The following is a 7,997-nucleotide window of genomic DNA, read 5'->3' as shown; positions in this document are numbered from 1 at the left end:
TCCAGTGAATGTTGGGAAAATGAGGATAAGGCGCATTATGAAGGAGATGTCCGGTCGCCAGGGATGTGTTGTGTGTGTGTGTGTGTGTTGTGTTGTGTGTGTGTGTGCTTCGCGGTCTGGCCGAACCCACGCCCTTAGCTGTGATATAATGAGCTATACCACGGCCTTGTCGTGAGCTATTGCTTAAATATACACCACACATACTGTACCATACTTCATACAGATATGTAGACATATGCACACATTATGAGTTAGAAATTAAAAATGTTTCTAGTCTTGGTAGACTTAAAACGGATTCATATAATGTCAATGAATGAACTGAATATATAATAATAATAAATTATAATTTCTATAGCGCCTTTTCTTGAACCCAAAGGGACGTTTACATTTGGGACAGGAGGGTAGACAAACAAAAAAAAACAAAAAAAACAACCAAAAAATGACAAAGTTCATTGGTTTTCTTCTCCCAGTGCTCCTTCTGACTCCCTCCCTGAGCTCCCAGCACGGGTTCCTCCAGGACGGTCCTCCGGGGTGTTCCCCTCCTGAAGCAGGTGGGCTCAGGAGACAGACCTCCAGCAGCAGAGACCTGCAGCAGTCTGCCTCAGAGCACCCCCTCCACCTGCCCGTCCCAGCAGCTGAACGGGGGCTCTGCAGAGGGCTGGGCTTCCGCTCGAGGCTCCTGGGAGGTCAGCCTCCACTGAGGACCTCCTGGGGAGGTCTGAGGAGAGACAGATGGACTCCTCAACACTTTTGCCCGCCACGCTCCTCCCCTACAGCCCAGAGACTCCATCAGGTTAACACTGACTCCTACTCATAATCCATTTCAAATGATCACTATCGTTGTTGCGAGTTGCAAGTTAGCAGGAAAAATATTTGCCCTATTATAATATAACCAAGAAATAAAATAATCATAATATGAAATGATTGGTGATGAGTGTAAGTTATTATTTCTATTGTCTGCTACTTAGTACTTTTACTCCACTACATGTATTTAATACCTTTAGTTACTTTACAGATGTGGATGAATGATGTGAAATATAATCAAGTGTTAAATCAGACTTTAGTTCCACCTGGAGTAAATCCACAAGCTACCCTGCAGTATACAAAGTCATTCAAACTAGCTGCACCTTTACCAGCTTTGAGAACACTTTCATGATCAATCATTATAAAACATATCATATATATTATTCTGAAATGGACCAATCTGCACAATGACTACTTTTACTGTCACTACTTTCACTATATTTTGATGATAATACTTTTCTACTTTTACTTGAGGAACATTTTGAATGCAGGACTTTTACTGTAACAGAGTATTCCGACACTCTGGTACTTCTACTTTTACTCAAGTACAAGATCTGAGTATTTCTTCAGCCTCTGGTAGTTGTTGATAATGCCAGTTTTAGGTGTTGGCTGGTTGTTGGTGCAGACGGTTACTCTGGAGTTAAAGTGCAGTGCCTGATAGAGATGTGCCTTTGTGGCTGCTTCAATGAGTTTAAAAGTGAATCTGTGCACACATGAAAATGTTATGGCCTCAATAAACTCAAAGCCCTTTTAAAAGTTTATAAATCAGGTTTGATGAATGCTTTAGAAAGGACAAGTTCGAACTGGCCGACACCTTTTTGAGGTTAGTCAGCGTTTGCATTACCAAGTGCCTTACTGCAACTAGCACGTGGAGAAATAGGAACCTTCTCTAATGTGTTTCCTGGAGAATTCCCCAACATAATACTGAGATTTTCACCAAATAATCCTTGCAATAACTATCTTCTTTCTTTGTCATAGGGCCTACTTGTGAATGTCTATTAGTACATGTTTGACAATATGTGATTTATTACAATGTGTTCATAGTCCAGTGGGGTGCCTGTTTGATTTAACCCTGTGCTTCCTGTTCTCTTCCCTCGGGCTAAATTGTCACTTAGGTTCCAGTATTTCCGCTCAATAAGGCGTTTATAGTTATGTATGATAGTTGTATCCTCTGTTTGGTATCCGTATGTCCGATAAAGTTCTTATAGGGATTACTTAGTCAACATGTCTACTTTCCCATTTCCTTCTGCCGTTACAAGAGCAGGGACCCCTCGGAAGGACATTTCAAATTCCATACAATGTAAGTGTGGGTTAAAATGTTAAATTACATACACAAGAACCTGCCTGTATCAGCAAAAAAAGTAGCCCCTAAATAATTTTTCTGATATTTCCAACATTATATGCAGCACAAATTCCATATCTCGCAATATAAACGAAAGTGAAACATAATCGTGTTAACCCCCAATGATTAAGATCCATAATTTAATGTATTCATCCTCGTTCCATCGTTCAACTGAATGTCCTGAAGTCGGGCCAGCAGTTTTTCCTCACTCCTGCTAACAGACAAACAGACACACAAAGCAAGAGGAAAATCTAGTCAACTTCTTGGCATAGTTAATACAAAAAAAACTGTACATATTGCTTCAAAAAATAGTATAATGTTTAATAAGGACACAATAAAGGTGTACCAGTATACTGTGCATTTTTTTGGCCACCTATTGGTCCAAAATGAAATATCCTACTCAAATGGAGTAAAGAATGGATGTAGACATTCCCGGCCCTCATGGTATATCCAGTTAATTCATGACATGTTGCCGTTAAGGGACATTAGGCGCAGAGGCACACAGGAAATACCCAGGGTATTCAAAGTTTCCTGTGAAGTGCCAGAGAGCCGGTGGCTGGGCGCTGTCCGATGTGGATGACTGCAAAGATAACACACATAAGTTGTCACGGTTTGTGAAACAAGCAGGACCCAAATGCAGATATAAACTGAAAATTCCTTTATTTCAAGGCATATATATATATATATATATCTATACACACACAATGACAAAACAGAACACTCACCGCAGAACTAGTCATGGAACAAGACGAACCGACCAAGACAGACAGAAAACCCAGAACTTAAATAAACACAAGACTCAATCACACAACAAGACACAGGTGAGGAGGGAGGAGAAAACACAGGGGCCCAGGTGAACATAATCAGACAATTAGACACACCAGGGAAACTAATGACAAGAGGAAAAACACAGGGAAAAGGACCAGACAATAACCCAAAGGAAAACATGACATGGAAAACAGCAAAAACACCCAAACCTACAAAACTATAAACGTGACATAACATGAGAATCGAACTAAAATATAGAATGTAGTAAGTAGGTGTAGACATTTCAATTGATGTTCCGATACATTCTATCGAAAAATCGTCTACAGACCGCGTACGTTACTACACTTATGATTAGTTTCACATTTACGTCTGAAAATCCAGGTGGGACCTCCATTTAAGTCGTAAGGATGCGCGCGGGGACGTCATATGCTTTCAGTAAGCTTTGCATCGACGTGGGAAATGGTCGGAAACTCTTGTGAAAGTACTAAGGTTAGTAGATATGTTGTAGTTTGATAGTATCATAAAAGACTTACCTGGTTAGACGGTTGTTACGTGCATGAAAAGCCCGGATTATAAAACTGACGTAACTACGAAAAACATGAAAATAAAAAACTCATTATAAAACTTACGGTCTGAACTATGAACATTGTCTCATAAGGATGTCGAAGATGAGAAACTGAAACTCATGTTACTTCCAACGAAGGACTGTAACCGATAAATTTTAGAATTTTAACCCCGGTATGTATAAGGTGTCCACACCATTTTTGTTATGTGGTTTCCGTCACTCAACATACGCAATCATTTGTACGGGAGCTTTTTACCAGAACGGCGACGCATACAAGTTTCTGAAGAATTAATTTTTGTAGTCAGTCGGGAATCAAGGACGGTCGACTCTACATAAACAAAATTCCGGGCGCAGATGTGCCTCTGCTTTGTTTTACTTAACTACAGTTTTTGGGTGCGATGGAGGCGAGGGGTCGAAGGTTCTTTGGCCACAGGCTAGGTGTCCTCTGGGCGGAGGCAGGGCGACGGGGCTGCGCGGCGGAGATCCGGGGGGCATGTAATACGGCCCGGACATTCAACCGCGACGATGAAAGGCGGTGTTTTATGTGGTTTCGTCGGCTTATTCGGGGGGGACGTCGTACCAACGGTACCAACGGAACCAAAGGGGAAGACCGGGCGATTAAAGAGGCGCCGACCGTAAATCGTTGTACGATCAAGTACATTACCCGCAAGAGGTAGGCGGATGAACACCGGACGTACGCAAGACCGATCTCCTCGACGAATCCTACAACGTGCATTTTAGACATAGTACCACACGCCTGCATCGGCAGACCTCGGTGTTGCGCTTGGGGACAACTACGTGGGGTAACGAAACCAACCGCGCTTATGTAGTAGTCGTTACCCTGCTCCCCACTGCGAACCCCCCCCACTCGGTCCTCTCATACGCTCTCCGCGCCCCGCATACCGGCAGTATCAATGGTCCTTTACTAGCGTATCGGATTGGACGCATGTGTGCTCGGCGGTTCGCAAAGCAGGCGGGTCTACCGATGGGTGGAACCCTCGGCAATAGCAAATAGGTGCAAAAAGGGCGCGCGAGGGGGGAGCACACCTACTTAGATATACAGAAAGATAATATATTAGTTTATGTGTGTCTCTCTCTCTAATATTCTCTCTATCTATCTCTCTCCTCTCTATTCTCGGAAGTGGTTGGAGTCTCTTATTCTTTTGTCGGCCGCGGGGGTCTGTGATGGTGTTATATTTAATAACGGATTATTGTAATTAATATATTATATACAATACGTATACTAAGAATTACTCGTCTATTTATATAATTGGTCTATCGGCTTTACGGTGATGTGATGTATCGGTATCATATTTGTTTCACCGTAATGTATAATGTAAAATCCGACCGTCACGGTCATAATATGTGTTGTGGTTTTTGAATAAACTGAAAGTCCTGTTATTTTTTTGTCATATTATATAAACCGTCCTCGTTCTGGAGGGGTTGTTTCTATTTAAATGTGTTGGCTATCGTAGTAGTTATGTCTAATATCATATCTTTGTGTATGCTGTATGTTATGTCTATCTCCTTCTGTATGTTCATATTCTACGTTAGTATCTATATTGTCTTTGTGATCATCGTGTCTTTCAATTGGTATATACATATGTCGTTTGGGTGAGTGTTTCTACATATAATTTCTAATATTCGTATTATACCTTACGCAATTAATACGGTATCTCGATTGTCGGTTTTGAACTTCCGAGAAAGAGACAGTTAACATCTGGCGGGTTTATGATTAAGGAAGTCATGAACCCGCAGGCTTACGCGGCAGGGCAAGTTGTACTTTAGCGGCCGGGTTAGTGTAAAGGAGCGAGCGCCGGTCGCGCGCCCCCCGTCCCGCAATGTTCCGAGCGCAGAACACGGACGGTAGAAGTGAACGTGAGCGCTGTAATCCCTAAAAGAGAGTATTTACAGGAGACAACCTACTCGAGCTTTTGAAAATAAAGTTTTGTTTCGACCGCGCAAAAGACGGTCGTGCGACAGAGGAGAGAGTGAAATCCATTGAGAGGTGATTTTACCTAGGTACAACGCGAGCAATATTTCAATCGAATCACTTGATCGGGGATCTAAAGTGACAAAGAGCAATAAAAAAGAGTGTGAACGTGGAGGAGACTTCGAGAGACCGCCGAGGGGCTCCGCTCCGCGCGGAGTGTGAAACTTTTGGCGATCAAGATATGCTACTCTTTACATCGCCTATGTTGGGCAAAGCAAGAGACGACGACCTGCCGCCGAGAATTTCCAACGTCCTGTCTCCGAGAGCACAACATGGCTAGGAAATGCACACTTACGTAACAAATACACCGGTGTCGTACGAGACTAGGCTTCGGTCTAATCTCTCGGGGTTAAGTAGGAAAAATGACGGTAAGAAAATTCTTGAGACATCTGCGACACGATACTACTTTGAATAAACAGTGCTAAGAGTACAATGCAGTGTAAATAATCATAAACATCCGAAACCCACAAAAAACGCACAAAAGTACCAGTACAAAAAGGAATCAATAACCCAGAACCAGGAAAGGGGACACCAAAAAAGGAGAACAGTAAATCAAAGGGACCCACAGATTAGACAAGACTAATACAAGTGGACGCCGGACACAAAAGAGGAGGGAGGAGTGGACGACAGAACAACCCACTAAATCAGAAACACAAATAAATTCAAGACCCCAAAAGACGAGACAGAACACCCAAGCAGAAAAGGTACTGATCAAGACGTCACCTCACAAGACAAACAGTAACAGTGTGATACATATATAGCATCGGAACTTTATTCCTTCAAAGCTCAAATATAGACGTAAACCCGCAGGAAAACAAAGTGTTTGGCGACTCGTCATGCCTTCCTCTGGTTTCTACCTGGGTCGGTCTACTAGGCAAACTCCAATCCTTAACGGTCGGTAGAAATGGAAAATTAGACCGAACACCGGCAACTAACCACCTTCCCTCGCGAGCTCACAAGCTGTCTTGCCTCCGGCGCCGAGACCATCTTAAAGCTGGCCAACCCGACATACCTGCTTCGGTCTGACCACTTTAAGGAATGGACCGTACCTAAACTTGAAAGAGAGCTCACACCACTAAAGGTCGGACGACGTGACTGTTGCTTCGCCGCACAGAAGCACACAAGCAGGCCTCAGTTGGGGGACCGAAGGAAGGGGTCCAAGGACTGAAGGACAGTCCTCAGCACTACTACCTTTGAGCAGACCCGAATACCTCCGAGGTGCCGTTCATAAAGTCCGGCCGCGACGCCTTCCTCCTTCCTCAGCGCTTCCGGTCCGGATCGCGTCCGGCGTTGGGGATGCGGTAACAAACAGGCGCCCAGCTCACGGCGCGGGTGTGTCGGGTACAAAGGCCGAGGTCTGGCGCTTGGAATGTGCGGTCACGAAAGACCGAGGTCTTGGCCGCTGGCAATGTCGGTACGAACGGCGTCGAGGTCTTCGGCCAGTGTGTCGGTACGAACGGCCGGAGCGGTCTTGGCCTGGAATGTCGGTACAAAGGCCCCGGAGGTCTTGGCCTTTGGAACCTGTCGGTACCAGGGCCGGCTCAAGGCCGCGGGGGTCGGGTCGGTAACCAGCGCCGGAGGTCTTGTCCCGGGGGGTCGTCGGTACCAAGGCCAATGACGTTGGCCGGGGGTCTTTGGTACGCAGAGGCTGAGGTCGAAACGGCGATATCCTGACCCAGACAGGCCGAGGCTGCGGTCAGAGGGGCTCAGGTACAGCCCGCATGCCGTGAGGCCGTGGGAGCAGGGAGGCCACCCGACAGGCGCGGCTACGGTCGAGGTCACAAGGGACCACCTGACGAGCAGCCGCGGTCAAGGGACACAAGACAGCCGGTATGGCCGGCTGAAGGTCGTGCGGAGCACAGGACAACCGACAGGCAGCTGCAGTCGAAGGGGCACAGGACAACACGACGAGAACAGGCTGCCGGTCGAGGGGCACAAAGACAACCGCTTGGTTGGGTGAGTTCACAGTAACGCTCCAGGGCGTCTGACCGAGAAAAGACCGGCCCCCAGGACGTTGGGGTCCAGGACACGAGCAACCTCCCGCAGGGCGCTGATGAGAAGAGGCGCCCCAGGACGGTTGGGGTACGAGGGCACGGCGCAAACCTTCAAGGCAGGCTGACCGAGAGGACGGCCCCGCAAGACAGGCCGGGGGACCGACAAGGAGAAAGGCACCCCGCTAGACGGCTGTGGCGCCGAGCACGGGCCCGGAGGCCCTCGACAGGCCAAGAAACGGGGAGCCCCGGGCGCGAGGGGGACTCCAAGCCGGGCGACACGCAGAAGTGGGGGGAGGAGCTTGAGACGGAACGGGGGGCCCGGAAAGGCCGGGCTCGAAGGGGAAAACTTTGAGACCGGAACGGCGCCCAGCCAGGCGGGCTCAAGGGGGTGGAAAAAAACGCAGAGACGGAACGGGCCCGGCAGACGGGAGGTGGGCAAGGAGGTCTGGGGGAAGTGGGTGGGACGGACCCTGAAACGAAAAAAACCCTGCAAGACCTTAGGCAGGGAAATCCACAATCCGCCGCCAATAA

General features: G+C 46.9%; 1 long non-coding RNA gene across 1 annotated transcript; it reads right to left on the bottom strand.

Moving 5' to 3' along the window:
• Window positions 1-1,638: 1,638 nt before the first annotated feature.
• On the bottom strand, window positions 1,639-2,905 carry LOC104955743 (uncharacterized). Its single transcript, XR_799477.1, has 3 exons — window positions 2,872-2,905; window positions 2,493-2,726; window positions 1,639-2,360 (listed from the first exon to the last, which is right to left on the bottom strand). It is a non-coding gene; the product is annotated as an uncharacterized lncRNA (long non-coding RNA).
• Between the last annotated feature and the right edge of the window lie 5,092 nt (window positions 2,906-7,997).

Source organism: Notothenia coriiceps, unplaced genomic scaffold (genome assembly GCF_000735185.1).
Source record: "Notothenia coriiceps isolate Sejong01 unplaced genomic scaffold, NC01 NC01_scaffold00024772, whole genome shotgun sequence".
NCBI classification, from domain to species: Eukaryota; Metazoa; Chordata; class Actinopteri; order Perciformes; family Nototheniidae; genus Notothenia; species Notothenia coriiceps.
This window is presented reverse-complemented; position numbering and strand designations above follow the sequence as displayed.